Below are 16,232 nucleotides of genomic sequence, written 5' to 3'. Positions count from 1 at the left end.
GCGCGCATGTCGTCAATCGATAATCGCCCGCTGTTTGAAAATGAACAGCTGCTATCAAGTCTGAACCGGGCGCATGGTCTCTACCAAAGGCAGCCCTGCATACTTCTTGCCAGGTCCTTGATAATTTTATATTACTATCGCTCATAATTCTGCTTCTAATACTTCAGCGCAGCCTCCTTCTACTTGTACCTTACAAAGGTTGACATTTTTGAGTTTTGAGAGTAGGATTATTTCAGAATATTATTTGTTTTGATGAATTTCTGGCAAAGGGGGTCATTCAGACCCGATCGCATGCTAGCTTTTTTTGCAGCAGTGAAATCGGGTCTGAACTGTGCATGCGTATGCACCGCAATGCGCAGGAGCGCCGGTCGCTGGCGATGGGGATCGCCGGACAGCGATGGATTTTATGAAGAAAGCGATCACACTGGCGATCGCAAGAAGATTGACAGGAAGAGGTAATTTGTGGGTGACAACTGACCGTTATTAAGGAGTGTCCGGGAGAACGCAGGTGTGTCCAGACATTTTAAGGGAGGGTTCCTGATGTCAGCTCCTGGCCGGTTCATCGCAGCTGCTGAGTAAGTCCTGAGCTGTGCAGAGACTGCACAAACTTTTGTTTGTGCAGCTCTCTGCACATGCATTCATACCCACAGCGATTACCCCCTCCCCCTGTAGACGACGACTACCTGGTCGCAGCAGTGCAAAAAATGGCTGCTTGCGACCAGGGCCTATATTTACTAATAAAAAAAAAACACAAATCGGTCAAACTCGGATTATAAGTCTCAACACGGGAATTCACTAAGCACAAATCTCGGCAGTGTTTGGGCTATTCGTAATGGTTTTAACGGCAATGTTCAAAAATACGAATGAATAGACCATAGGTCAAACACGGCTGTTATTTCATACAACACGGGCATTCACTATTCATTCATATTTGGGTGTTAGCAATTGAGCACTCAGAGACCGTCGTATTTTTTTGCGATTCGTTAAAAAAAGCAGCAAAAAAATAGACCTGCTTTTTCCTGGCGAGTTTGGATAATCATGCACGGATCAGTGAGATCTGTGCATGGTTATCTATGGGAAAGGGTCGTTTAGTGTAAAAACTTTTAAAAAAATTGCGTGGGGTCCCCCCTCCTAAGCACAACCAGCCTCGGGCTCTTTGAGACGGTCCTGGTTGCAAAAATATGGGGAAAAATTGACTGGGGATCCCCCATATTTTAACAACCAGCACCGGGCTCTGCACCTGGTCCTGGTGCCAAAAATATGGGGGACAAAAAGCGTAGGGGTCCCCCGTATTTTTAACACCAGCACCGGGCTCCACTAGTCAGAGAGATAATGCCACAGCCGGGGGACACTTTTATATAGGTCCCTGTGGCACTGGCATTAAATCACTAACTAGTCACCCCTGGCCGGGGTACCCTGGAGGAGTGGGGACCCCTTAACTCAAGGGGGGGGACCACAGCCGGGGGACACTTTTAATGCCAGTACCACAGGGACCTATATAAATTAGTGATGAGCGGGTTCGGTTTTACTCGGTTTTACTCGGTTTTACTCGGTTCTCAAAACGGCATCTTATTGGCTCACGGATGTCACGTGTTTTGGATAGCCAATAAGATGCCGTTTTGAGAACCGAGTAAAACCGAGTAAAACCGAGTAAAACCGAACCTCGCTCATCACTAATATAAATCACTAACTAGTCACCCCTGGCTGGGGTACCCTGGAGGAGTGGGGACCCCTTAAATCAAGGGGTCCCCCCTCCAGCCACCCAAGGGCCAGGGGTGAAGCCCAAGGCTGTCCCCCCCATCCAAGGGTGGCGGATGGGAGGCTGATAGCCAAGTGTAAAAATAAGAATATTGTTTTTTGTAGCAGTACTACAAGTCCCAGCAAGCCTCCCCCGCAAGCTGGTACTTGGAGAACCACAAGTACCAGCATGCGGTGGAAAAACGGGCCCGCTGGTATCTGTAGTACTACTACAAAAAAAATACCCAACAAAACACAGAACACACACATTGTGATAGTAAAACTTTATTACATACATGCACACCTACATACATACATACATACCTATGTTCACACGAGGGTCGGTCCACTTCTCCAAGTAGAATCCATGGGGTACCTGAAAATAAAATTATACTCACACAATCCAGTGTAGATCGGTCCTCTTCTGAGTTTGTAATCCACGTACTTGGCAAAAAAACAAACCGAAAAACCCATTGTATCCAATGGTGGGAACTTTGCGTCAGCGGTGAGGTTACTCGTGGTCAACCGCTGACCGCAAAGTTCCCACCATTGGATACAATTGAGCGCCTATGCGCTACATTGTATCTCTGCCATGCGCAGCCTGAGTAACAGCTCAGGAGCGCACAGCCAATCAGGAGAGTGCCACGACGTGGCGCTCCCTGATTGACTGAAGGGACCCTCTTTGACAGGAGTCACGGGGGGTCCCGGCAGTCGGGGAAAGGGGTCCCATGTGTAAACATGGGACCCCTTTCAGTGCGTGGTTCGGGTTTTTCGGTTTGTTTTTTTGCCAAGTACGTGGATTACAAGCTCAGAAGAGGACCGATCTACACTGGATTGTGTGAGTATAATTTTATTTTCAGGTACCCCATGGATTCTACTTGGAGAAGTGGACCGACCCTCGTGTGAACATAGTAAAACGTTATTACATACATGTATACCTACATACATACATACCTATGTTCACACGAGGGTCGGTCCACTTCTCCAAGTAGAATCCATGGGGTACCTGAAAATAAAATTATACTCACACAATCCAGTGTAGATCGGTCCTCTTCTGAGCTTGTAATCCACGTACTTGGCAGAAAAACAAACCGAAAAACCCGAACCACGCACTGAAAGGGGTCCCATGTTTACACATGGGACCCCTTTCCCCGACTGCCGGGACCCCCCGTGACTCCTGTCAAAGAGGGTCCCTTCAGCCAATCAGGGAGCGCCACGTCGTGGCACTCTCCTAATTGGCTGTGCGCTCCTGAGCTGTCACTCAGGCTGCGCACGGCAGAGATACACTGTAGCGCATAGGCGCTCAATTGTATCCAATGGTGGGAACTTTGCGGTCAGCGGTTGACCACGAGTAACCTCACCGCTGACCGCAAAGTTCCCACCATTGGATACAATGGAGCGCCTATGCGCTACATTGTATCTCTGCCGTGTGCAGCCTGAGTGACAGCTCAGGAGCGCACAGCCAATCAGGAGAGTGCCACGACGTGGCGCTCCCTGATTGGCTGAAGGGATCCTCTTTGACAGGAGTCACGGGGGGTCCCGGCAGTCGGGGAAAGGGGTCCCATGTGTAAACATGGGACCCCTTTCAGTGCGTGGTTCGGGTTTTTCGGTTTGTTTTTTTGCCAAGTACGTGGATTACAAACTCAGAAGAGGACCGATCTACACTGGATTGTGTGAGTATAATTTTATTTTCAGGTACCCCATGGATTCTACTTGGAGAAGTGGACCGACCCTCGTGTGAACATAGGTAAGTATGTATGTATGTAGGTGTGCATGTATGTAATAAAGTTTTACTATCACAATGTGTGTGTTCTGTGTTTTGTTGGGTACTTTTTTTGTAGTAGTACTACAGGTACCAGCGGGACCATTTTTCCACCGCATGCTGGTACTTGTGGTTCTCCAAGTACCAGCTTGCAGGGGAGACTTGCTGGGACTTGTAGTACTGCTACAAAAAACAATATTCTTATTTTTACACTTGGCTATCAGCCTCCCATCCGCCACCCTTGGATGGGGGGGACAGCCTCTGGCTTAACCCCTGGCCCTTGGGTGGCTGGAGGGGGGACCCCTTGATTTAAGGGGTCCCCACTCCTCCAGGGTACCCCAGCCAGGGGTGACTAGTTAGTGATTTATATAGGTCCCTGTGGCACTGGCATTAAAAGTGTCCCCCGGCTGTGGCATTATCTCTCTGACTAGTGGAGCCCGGTGCTGGTGTTAAAAATATGGGGGACCCCTACGCTTTTTGTCCCCTGTATTTTTGGCACCAGGACCAGGCGCAGAGCCCGGTACTGGTTGTTAAAATATGGGGAAACCCTGTCAATTTTTTTCCCATATTTTTGCAACCAGGACCGTCTCAAAGAGCCCGAGGCTGGTTTTGCTTAGGAGGGGGGACCCCACGCAATTTTTTCTTGATTTTTAACACTTTAATTTTTTTTTTAAAGGTGCACAATGAAGCCCTGCACGGATCTCACAGATCCGGCCGGGATTCCTTGTGTTTTGTCAGGCAGTGTTTTACTCATCACTCCCGTAAAACACTGCCTGACATTACGAATCACATCGACATCAGAAAAGACGAATGTTGCAAACTCAGCAGCTTAGTAAATGACCGTATCAGGATTCAAAAAGTTGCAGTAAAATGCACCCGATACCATTCGAGTTCAAACACCCTTAAAAATGGTTAAAACACGATTATTAGTAAATATACCCCCTGGTCTGAAATAGGCCCTAAATCTGTGTGAAAATGACAATTGCAATCTGACATGGGCTAATTGACCAAAATAAAAATCTCCTGTATTGTTAGCAGGAGAGGACACAAAGGCTTTAAGGGACAGATTGGAGTAAAACCATTACAGCAACTACTACTGTTTATTTTGGTTATTGTCCATATTTTCTTAATTAAAAACCTCTAAATACATTATTAATCATTTTGTGGGGAGTCCCAGAGATACTACACTGTGTCCTGCAAATTTAGCATTAATATAACAATTTTTCACTGCTTTTCACCTACTTGGGAGGTGCAAACTAAAAGTTGCATAAATTTGCAATGAAGCACCTGGATTTTAATTGATTAGCAAAAATAGTCACGTGACTTAGAACCAAAATCAATATTAACACTATTTTGTTACAGAATTATCCAGGCAGGAGTGTTTGCCACATACAGTGATGTACTGATTGATCTTGAATATAATTGCATCAAAACTGTTTATGTACTGAGAAGTGCAAGTGCTCTTAGTGCTATGGTAGCTAATGGCTGACAGACATGATACTTCCCTAGGGTCCTTCTGTCCATAGTACACAATTTACATAATGTAGCAGGCTCTGTACTAACAAACTATGGGGGACCAGTACTAAGAAGTGACAAAAGTGGAGAAGTGAGCCAGTGGAGAAGTTGCCCATGACAACCAATCATCATTGACGTAACATTTATAATTTGCCAACTATAAATGTATACAGAGCAGCAGATTGGTTGCCATGAACAACTTCTCCACTGGCTCACTTCTCCACTTTTATCAATGCTTAGTACATGTTCCCCTAAACTGGCTATCATGACTCACAAGGTACAGTAGGTTCCCTACAATTGTAAGGGATAGCTCATGGGCTACTTAGTGCTGGGCTGTTTGCTTTAATGTAGTATGGAGATCAAAAAGAGTGGTACTCTCTACTAATTAAAACTATCCACTGAAAAATTCAAAGGGATGGATTTACTAAAGCTTCTACAAATGAATATTGGTGTGGTTTCCCATAATAACCAATCAGATTCTAGCTAAAATTTCTCTATTGCAGTCTTAAACATCATACACAGAATTTTACACATGAAAATAGAGTGGGGCTCTGAAATGACACTCATTAACTTACATTTATATGAATTTATGCTAAGGCTTACTAATATGATGCCCACTGGCTGTTGCTCTAATTTGTTGAAGAGCACCGAAAGTCATACCAAGCAGTCGTATCATCAGACATTAGTGAATCTCTGTCATTGCCAGAATGTCTGATAGCACATGGCCACCGCTGTCAGAGGTTTCAGAGATTCAACAGGTATTCCTGGGTTATGTCTGTGTCTATCGATGCAGTCCCTGACACCGGCATGCCACAGACATGCCCACCATCATGCTGGCTGATAAAAGTCATGCCCCCAGACATCACTCAGGAATACCTGTTAAAGACCTATTGAAATCGCATGGATCTCCATCAAGATGTATGCACAGATTTGAGCTCTTGAACCTCTGAATCAGGCTCTAAGTTGTTTGTAGTAAAAGTGACCAATGTCATTTTTCTAGACCCTCTCACCAGAGAGATATTAAATGAATACAGTAAGTATCATCCTGTTTATACACAGAAGCTTAACACACATAGACAACAGGACAGCTGTAAGGACTCCTTGAGCTTTACTGTGTGTCAGGCTGCTGCACTGAAATATAGCAAGTCTATATGTATGGATGTGTCCACATACATCTTTGCTTTATCCCGCCATGTATGGCATGGTTTTGCATGCCATAGACTCAGAGATTTAGCCATGCCTTGTGAGTTTTCTTAATTTGCTTCTTAAATATGTTACTTTATACATATTCTATTATGGCAAACAAAAATTTTAAAATCCATCTACTCGTGGGATGTAGTTATGTGACCAGCGGTCAGGAGACCAACGGTCACATAACCTCCCCCTACATCCCACCCCATCACAATCCCGATGGTCGGCATGCCAACCATCAGGGACTATTCCCACTCGTGGGTGTCCACGACACCCACAGAGTAGGAATAGAACCTGTGGCGAGCACAGCAAGCCCGCAAGGGCTTGCTGCACTAGCCACCCCCCACCGTGAATCCGCTGCCGTGATCCCGGCATTGGTATGCTGAGACCGCCGGCCACGAATACCACACCCCTACTCACTACTCATGAAAAACAGCTTAGCTGAGTTTTGCATGTTGTGCCAAATGTAGTAGAGATTTCTCTGTGGACCACTCTCCTCTCACTGCTTAGTTTAGTGCGAAAGCTACCCAACCTAGTAAAGATGCATCTAGCATTATTGTTATTAACAGGTGGAAGATCTAGCAGTGATCTCAAGAGTGGAAGGGGAAAGATAACCCATTCTGATATACGTCTAACTATAGCTAAGTGAATACTGTTAATCCTGTGTGTACAGATGCTGAAACAAAGCTGTTATAAAATTATGAGAATTTCTGCATAGCAGAGATGCATGTAGAAACATGTACCAAGAGCAGGGGTGTATCTTCCTATTGGCCAGGATGGCACTCGCCAGGGGTGCCGGTCAAGAGGGGGGCGCCGCCCGGCAGTGCCACCCGCGCCAAGGGGTAGAATGACATAGTACTCACTGAGTACATACCTAAGCAGTGATTATCCACTGCCGGACTCTCAGAAGCGTATTGCACTCTGACACTCTCTGTGACTACAGTCACAATGATGGTGAATATAGCTGCACCTCCTCTTCCTCATCCATTCCCCTTCTCATTGGTCCCACGCGATCTAGCACCTGTCAGCAGTGCAGCATGAGCATACCTGTACATTTTCTGCGGTACCGTAGCTGCACTGCATGGTCTATCCTGGCAGTCTGGATCACAGCTTACAAAGAGCTCTGTGTGGAGAGTTATATAGACCAGTCACTGCCTGTTCAGCTATGTTGATACTACAAGTCCCAGCACACCTTGTCAACTGGATTTGCTGGGACATGTAGTGCCATCACACCGAGAGAGGGGTTTTTAACTGTCTGTATGTATGTGTGCATATATCCACTTGGTGTCCCTGTCCGCACCCTCCTTGTAATTCCCCCTCAGTGTCCCTGCCTGCACCCTCCCTGTAACTGCCCCCTCAGTGACCCTGGCCATACACTCCTGTAATTCCCTCTCAGTGTCTCTACCTGCACCCTAACCGTAATTCCCCCTCAGTGTCCCTGCCTGCACACTCCTCGTAATTCCCCCTCAGTCTGCCTGCCTGCACCCTCCCCGTAATTCCATCTCAGTGTCCCTGCCCGCTCTCTCCTTGTAATTCCTACTTAGTGTCCCTGTCTGCACCCTCCCTGTAATTCTCCCTCAGTGTTTCTGACCTCAGCATCCCTGTGACTCCCCCCTCAGTGTCCCTGCCCGCACACTCCTGTAATTCCCTCTCAGTGTCCCTTCTCGCACCCTCCCTGTAATTGCCCCTCAGTGTCCTTGACCTCAACCTCCCTGTAGGCCCTGCCTCTCATTTTTCCTACCCGAACCCTCCCTGTAATTCCCCCTTAGTGTCCCTGACCTCAGCCTCCCTGTGACCCACCCCTCAGTTTCCCTGCCCACAACCTCCTGTAATTCCACTTCTGTGTCCCTGCCCGCACCCTCCCCGTAATTCCCCCTCAGTGTCCCTGCCCACACACTCCTGTAATTCCCCCTCAGTGCCCCTGCCCACCCACTCCTGTAATTCCCCCTCAGTGTCCCTGTCCACACCCTCCCTGTAATTGCCCCTAAGTGTCCCTGATTTCAGCCTCCCTCTAAGCCCTCCACCTCATTGTCCCTACCTGCACCCTCCCTGTAATTCCCCCTCAGTGTCCCTGACCTCAGCCTATTTGTAACTCCCCCCTCTGGGTCCCTGGGTGGGGGAGGTGGGGGGTGCCAGTTCCTTACTTTGCCAGGGGTGCTCAGACCCCTAGATACACCCCTGACCAAGAGCTTCAATTTTTAAAATAACCATATCCAAGACTAGAGAAAACCTGTTCTTCTGAATTACTCTGACACATGTATTCTGTATCTCTAACCATTTTTCTTGTGGAACACCAAAGAAGAGAGAATGAGTATGTAGTTGAAAACCCAAAATAGTTATTAAAAATGACACCAATTTGTTTTCATTTTTTATGAACACGAGATTGGATAGAAATTATAGCACATTCTGATTTACTCGCATTACACAGACACCAAGATATGGCTCTGTTTGTATAACATATAGATGTACAAAACATTGAACAGATTTCTAAAGGAGGTATGAGATCACTGCTTTCATTACTCTAATGAAAGAAAATGAGGCAATGGGAAAGCCAAATACCTTTCTTTTGCACTGGAATACATATGATACCTTTAAAAATTTATGGTATATTTTATAGACCTTCACCATATGACTATTCATACTGTTGACATGTTGCATGTTAACATGGGAATGTTGATATGGTCATAATGTCAACATGCTTGGTATGTCAACATTGTTACATCAACATTCATCAAGTCAACACTGATGAAATGTCAAAATGAATAGAATTTTATCGAAACATTGACATCCTAATGACTTCTGCTGGATCCTCAGTGAGAATTGCTAATCCTATCCCCTAACCCTACCTCTACTGCCTAACACTAACTTCCCCTCCAACAGCCTAATCATAAACCTTGGCTGCTGGTCAGTGCACAATGTCAAAATTGATAGAAACATAAATTCTATGTTTCTATGTTTCTGATGGCAGATAAGAACCACTTGGCCCATCTAGTCTGCCCCTTTTTTTTATCCTTTAGGCAATCTCAACCCTTTTTGAACCTTAATTCCTTGTAAGGATATTCATATGCCTATCCCAAGGCAAATTGCTCTACAGTCTTACTACCTCTGATGGGAGGCAATTCCACTTATCCACTACCCTTTCTGTGAAGTCATTTTTCCTTAACTTTGTGAACCTACCCCCCTCCAGTCTCAGTGTATGTAATACTTCTCTTCCTTTGAAGAATGTTTCCCTCCTGAACTTTGTTAAGACCCTTGATATATTTGAAAGTTTCTATCAGATGGGGTGCACCAATGACCTATACAGTGGCATTATCATTTCTTTTTTCCTGCTACTGATTCCTCTCCCTATGCAACCAAGCATCTGACTTGCCTTTCTCATTGCTTAGTTGCATTGCTTTCCTGCCTTCAAGTCACTTGAACTAGTGACTCCTAAATCCCTTTCCTCCTCAGTAGTTTCCATTTTAGTACCCTTGATACTATATTTAGCCTTTGGGTTTTTGAGACCCAAGTGCATGATTTTGCATTTTTTAACATTAAACTGTAGTTGCCACGTTCTTGACCATTTCTCAAGCCTACTTAGGTCATCAGTCATTTGTTTTACCCCTCCCGGTGTGTCTACCCTGTTGCATATCTTTGTATCATCTGCAAAAAGGCATACCGTCCCTTCAATACCATCTGCAATGTCACCAACAATGATATTAAAGAGAACTAGACCAAGTACAGATCCCTGGGGTACTCCACTGGTAACATTTCCCTCCATAGATTGCACTCCATTAACTACAACTGTCTGTTTCCTATCCTGCAACCAGGTTCTTATCTATTTAACTGTTTTATAATCCACCCCCATGCTTTCAAGTTTATGTAGCAGTCTGTGATGTGGAACAGCGTCAAATGCCTTACTAAAGTCTAGATATGCTACATCTACAGCTCCCCCTTGATCTATTATTTTCATCACAGAGTCAAAAAAGTCAATAAGATTTGTTTGGCATGATCTCCCACCAGTAAATCCATGCTGTTTTGGATCCTGTAAGTGTTTTGATTTAAGATATTCCACAACTCTTTCTTTTAATAGTTTTTCCATTTCTTTCTCTACTACTGATGTAAGGCTTACTGGTCTGTAGTTACTTGCTTCTTCCTTGCTTCCACTTTTGTGCAGTGGAACTACATTTGCTCTTTTCCAGTCATCTGGAATAGCAGCTGTATTTAGTGACTGGTTAAATAATCCAGTTAAAGGTGTAACCAGCACATCTTTTAGCTCTTTGAGTATCCTTTGGTGTATCCCATCTGATTTATCCACTTTTAGTTTTGAAAGCTCTGTTAGGACCTTCTCCTCTGTAAATGTACTTTCATCTACCTTATTTTTATGAATGTCCTTGCAATTTAACTGTGTCCCCATCCCTTCTTCTGTAGTAAATACTGGTCAAAAATAATGATTTAGGTGATCTGCTTTTGCCTTGTCTCCCTCCACCAAATGCTCACTCTCTGTCTTAAGCCTTATTAGTCCTCCATTTGATTTTCTCCTTTCATTTATATACTTTAAAAAAAGTTTTGCCCCCTTTATCTATTGACTGGGCCATTTTCTCCTCAGCTTCTGCCTTTGCACGTCTGATCACTTTCTTAGCATCCTTCCGTCTGTCAAGATAGACTCAAAATAATAACGACAAAGAGGTGTGTTTGAAAGCAAAAAAGATGGCTTTTAGGAAATACAAACTAGTTGATACTTCTTTTGTGAACCACTGGCTTCCTTTTCCTGGTGCTTTTCCTAACCCTTTTGATACAAAGGTCTGTTGCACTTAGTATAGCACTTTTAAGTTTTTCCCACCTCTCCTGCACTCCTTCCAAGCTCCTCCAGTCTGCCAATGAATTACTTAAACATCTCCCCATTTTTGCAAAGTCAGCATTTCTAAAATCCAACATCTTTGTTTTTGTGTGACAGGAGTTGGATCCCGTCTTTATACTAAACCATACTGCTTGATGATCACTGGATCCCAGGTGCTCACCCACATATATGTCGGATATCCTATCACCATTTGTAAGAATTAAATCTAATATTGAGTCTTTGCAAGTGGGCTCCCTCACCAATTGCTTGAGAGATGCTCCCTGTAAGGAATGTAGAAATTTGCCACTTGTAGCTGAACTTGCAAAAGACCCCTCCCAATTTACATCAGGTAAATTAAAGTCTCCCATGATTATGATGTCTCCCTTTAAAGCTATTTTAGTGATGTCCAACAATAGGTTCCTGTCCAAATCCTGCCCCTGGCCTGGTGGTCTATAGATCACCCCAATGCGAATAATGTCCTTCTCCCAAGTTTCTATGGAGACCCATAGGGCCTCAGTTTTGTCTTTAATATTTTGTATTAAAGTAGCATTTATGCTTTTTTCACATACATTGCTACCCCTCCTCCAATTCTTCCTATTCTATCCTTCCTAAATAAATTGTATCCTGGTATAGCTATGTCCCAGTCATTATTCTCATTGCACCATGACTCTGTAATTGCCACAAAATCCAGATATGTTGATATATTCAATGGTGACATTATGACTACAACCTCTTTAAAACAACTATGATTCTAGTGTATTTAGATGGAATGTAAAGCCTTTTCTGAGGTCTATTTTTTATTTAGTAACTGTCTTTCAAAAGCAGAAAAGGATATCTAACAAGCCCTCCATTTTGAATTATATTGGTAGGTGGTAAAAATGTAACAATTTGACATTCTGAACTGGTCTTAAAGAACTATCTAGTTTTTGTACATGGAATTTGTTATAACCCTTTATTTTTGGGTCTGCTAGTTCAGTTTACCCTTGTATTAAGGCTTCTCTCAGGACCTTGTCTAAAATACAGCATTTGCAAGATGTGCTTGTTTGATGAGATAAACAAAATTATAGTAATTTTATGTCAAACTGAATAACAGGTTGAGTAGCCCTTATCCAAAATTCAAAATCCCACATTCCCTACTGAGATAATGACACATATATTATGTGTATACTGTATATAGATATATTTATATATTATATTATATAGACATATATTATATAATATATATGTCATTATCTTAGTAGGGGACCCCAAAATATGGGATTTTGAATTTTGTATAAGGGATACTCAACCTGTATTTCTAGAACACAACTGTCTATTGTGACCTACTGCCACAAAGACAGAGTGTATCAGGGTACTATGAAAAAGGAGAACACACCATTGACATGCAGTTAAATATCCGATGTCTGGTGTCATGACGTTTCTTTGAATACCCTCTTTTTTGGTGCTTGATAAGACATTATATTCCTGAAATAGACCTCTGGATTTGACAGGTTGACCAACTTGTAGAAAGGGCTTCCTGTTGGTATCTTGATCGCACTCTTGAGATCACCAATGGATATTTGATTATGCTTGTCTATAAGCTTTTTAAAATACAAACAGCAAGCACTAGCTGTATTAACTACCTGAAACTCAACGTTTCACAGTGTTTTATCTGTGGAGTCACTAAAACCCTTTCCTACCTATGCAGTCAGAGCTGGGTCTACAGTGGTATGAAAGTTTTCCCCCTTCCTGATTTCTTCAGTTTTTGCATATTTCTCTCTCTTAATTGTTTCAAAGCATCACACAATTGAGTCTAAGACAAAGTCAACCTGACTAAAAACAAAATACAGTTTTTATACTGTAGTATAAATAGCAAAATACTGTAGTATAGTTTTTATCTTTTAATCTATTGAAGGAAAACTGTTATACAACAACTGGCCCTGTGTGAAATTGTAATTGCCCCCTTTGTGTCTCGTCTAATTCAATTTGGTTCATTGTTTGAATGAGTTACGGTCAAGATTGATAAAAAATGAAAAAATACAGACAATGCTGATAGCACCCAAAATAATGTTATTAGTAAGGAAAGCTAAATAATAATAAATTAATTAACATAAGTGTAAGTCAGTGAGTTTACATATAGAATTTAACTAATGTTAATCAATTAACAACAAAAAAATTACCTGGTTCGTAACAATGGTCATTTGATTTTTTCAAGGGCATGTCTAGTAAGGCAGAGGAGATTCTTTATAATAGGCTCTCACAGGTGGCAAATCAATAACAAGTCAAAATATCAGTATAAACACCAAGCACATGTGACTCCAGTTAAAATGTAACCAGATACAAATCACCAAATGGAAAAAAAACACAGATAATTATCTTTGTGTATGTTCTATTTTTAACTATAGGGCAGATTCAGAGGTGAGGCAAGTTTCGATCTTTGGCTTATGTTTTGACTAGTGAGCATACATCTAAGCTACACTGTAGCAGGACATATCTGTATATCACTAAATGCACATCACTATGTACACATCCTAAATATAACATATATATACATATATATATATATATATATATATATATACATTTGAGAACCGAACCCGCTTATCTCTGAGAACAGAAACCCACCCCCCCCCCAAAACTTCACGTTCTGAGACAGAATCCGAGTCCGGCTCAGGAGTTCCCACCAGGCTCGATTCCAGAGCAAAGCAAAATGTCATCATCCCGCTGTTGTATTCTTGCAGGTTTTGGACTCCATATAAACAGCCGTGTGTCGCAGCCATTTTCACTTGGAGTGCAAGAGAGAGAGACCTCTGTCTCTCTCTGTGGGTGGTGTCATCAGGTGGGGTCAGTGTGTGCTCTGTAGTGGTGATGTTCCTGTCACTGTGGTGTCCCTGGGATGATAAGGGTGCTATCCTGACTGTCACTGGTGTTTCATGTGCTGTTAGGGGTGTTGCAGCTGTACATGGGTGTTGCTGTCCTGGCTGTCACTGTGTTTTACAGGGGGCAGGGGCACTGTCCTCCTGTATGCAGTGAAAATGCAGAGGTGCTGGCCCTGTCTTGAATGCTGTAAAAATTCAGGGGTGCAGTGAAAATAAATGTACACTGGCCCTGTCTTGTATGCTGTAAAAATTCAGGGGTGCAGTGAAAATAAACCTGTATGCTGTAAAAAATCTGGGGTGCAGTGAAAATAAATGTACACTGGTCCTGTATGCTGTAAAAATACAGGGGTGCTATTGTTAAAATAAAAGTACACTGTTCCTGTATGCTGTAAAAATACAGGGGTGCTATTGTTAAAATAAAAGTACACTGTTCCTGTATGCTGTAAAAATACAGGGGTGTTGTTGTTAAAATTAAGTACAGTACACTGGTCCTGTATACTGTAAAATTATAGGTATGTTGTGAAAATACAGTGATGCTGGCACTGTCCACGTTTGCTACTGTATGTCTAGACCTGACCTTTACAACACCGTATGGGAAAAGAGGCTCCTACCACCATTTGCACGCACTCTGCAAGTGCTGGGAGGAGCACCGCCAGTCCAGTTGCTGAAATTGAGATTGAAGATGTCACTGTAGAAGTACAGAGGCAAGATGTCATCCTCATCCTCCAATTCCTCACCCCTTTCAGTGTTTACATCCTCATCCTCACAGAGAAATAATTTCACACCTAAGAGGTGGCTTTTTTGGTATTTTGCCCAGACATGACAATGGGCTTTTTCATCCCATGGCCAATAACTGTCTCCACTGGTGCCTTGTTGAAACAAACCACATCTATGACATTGGGAATTGGCCACAGTGGACAACGTTGATGGAATTGCAACTTAATTGTCATGACCGGTGGCAGCAGCTTCAACACTAGTACTAGAAAGTGGTTCCTGATCTTTCAGTTTTTTTCCTCCAGATTTTTGTTCTGCATTTCACAGGACAGTGCCCCTTTATTATTACAGCACACAGAACAGTGCCCCTTTATGTTTACAGCAACCTGAACAATGTCCCTTTATATTTACAACTGGCCCTGTCCTGTATGCTGTAAAAATGCATGGGTGTGTTCCTTTATTTTTGCAACACCCCTGTATTTTTACAGCATACAGGAAAGGGCCAGTGTTCCTTCATGTTTACAACACCCCTGTATTTTTACAGCATACAAGACCCCTGTATTTTTAGAGCACCACTGTATATTTACAGCATACAGGACAGGGCCAGCACTCCTGTATTTTCTCAGCAACCCTGTATTTTAACAACACCCTTGTATTTAATGGACAGAGAAACCCCTTGATGGACAGACACAGCATCAGCCTCTGGATATATACTGGGGTACAGCACAAATAAAAAATAATAAAAATATAAATGTAACTCTATTTTGTGCTGTACCCAAGTATACATCCAGAGGCTGATGCTGTGTCCATCCATCAAGGGGCTGCTCTGTCTTTTAAGGGGTACTCTGTCCATCCATCCAGGGGCTCTGACCCAGTGTTAGTGTTAAAAAAAATATATAAACGTAATTCTAACACTGGGTCAGAGCCCCTGGATGGATGGACAGAGTACCCCTTAAAAGACAGAGCAGCCCCTTGATGGATGGACACAGCATCAGCCTCTGGATGTATACTGGGGTACAGCACAAAATAGATTTAAATTTATATTTTTATTTTTTTTAACACTGGGGCAGAGCACCTGGATGGATGGACATAGCTCCCCTTAATGGGCAGAGCAGCCCCTTGATGGATGAATCCAGCACCAGCCTCTGGATATATACTGGGGTAGAACACAAAATAAAATTATTTTTTTTCTTTTTCTTTTTAACACCACGGCAAAGCCCCTGGATGGACTGACAGAGAGCAACCCCTTGACAGACAGAGCATCTCCTGGAGGACACAGCAGCCCTTGTATGAGGACACAACAGCCCCTAAATGTGAACCCTACAGCAGCCCCTTAGATGTCACAGCAGCCCCTTAGATAGATGCCACAGCAGCCCCTTAGATAGATGCCACAGCAGCCCCTTAGATAAATGTCACAGCAGCTCCTTAGAAGTCACAGCAACCCCTAAATGTTAGCCCACAGCAACAGACAGCACAGACACATCCATGCTGTACAACTTCCAAAGCCGGAGTGAAGATGGCACCGATCACCGGGACTTATATAGAATCCAAAACCCGCAAGAATCCGACAGCGGGATGATGACGTTTTGCCTTATTTTGGGATCCAAGGAAGGTGGTAAGTCCTGAGCCAGACATG

The sequence above is a fragment of the Pseudophryne corroboree genome, chromosome 6 (genome assembly GCF_028390025.1).
Source record: "Pseudophryne corroboree isolate aPseCor3 chromosome 6, aPseCor3.hap2, whole genome shotgun sequence".
NCBI lineage: Eukaryota > Metazoa > Chordata > Amphibia > Anura > Myobatrachidae > Pseudophryne > Pseudophryne corroboree.
Note: the sequence above shows the minus strand (reverse complement) of the source record.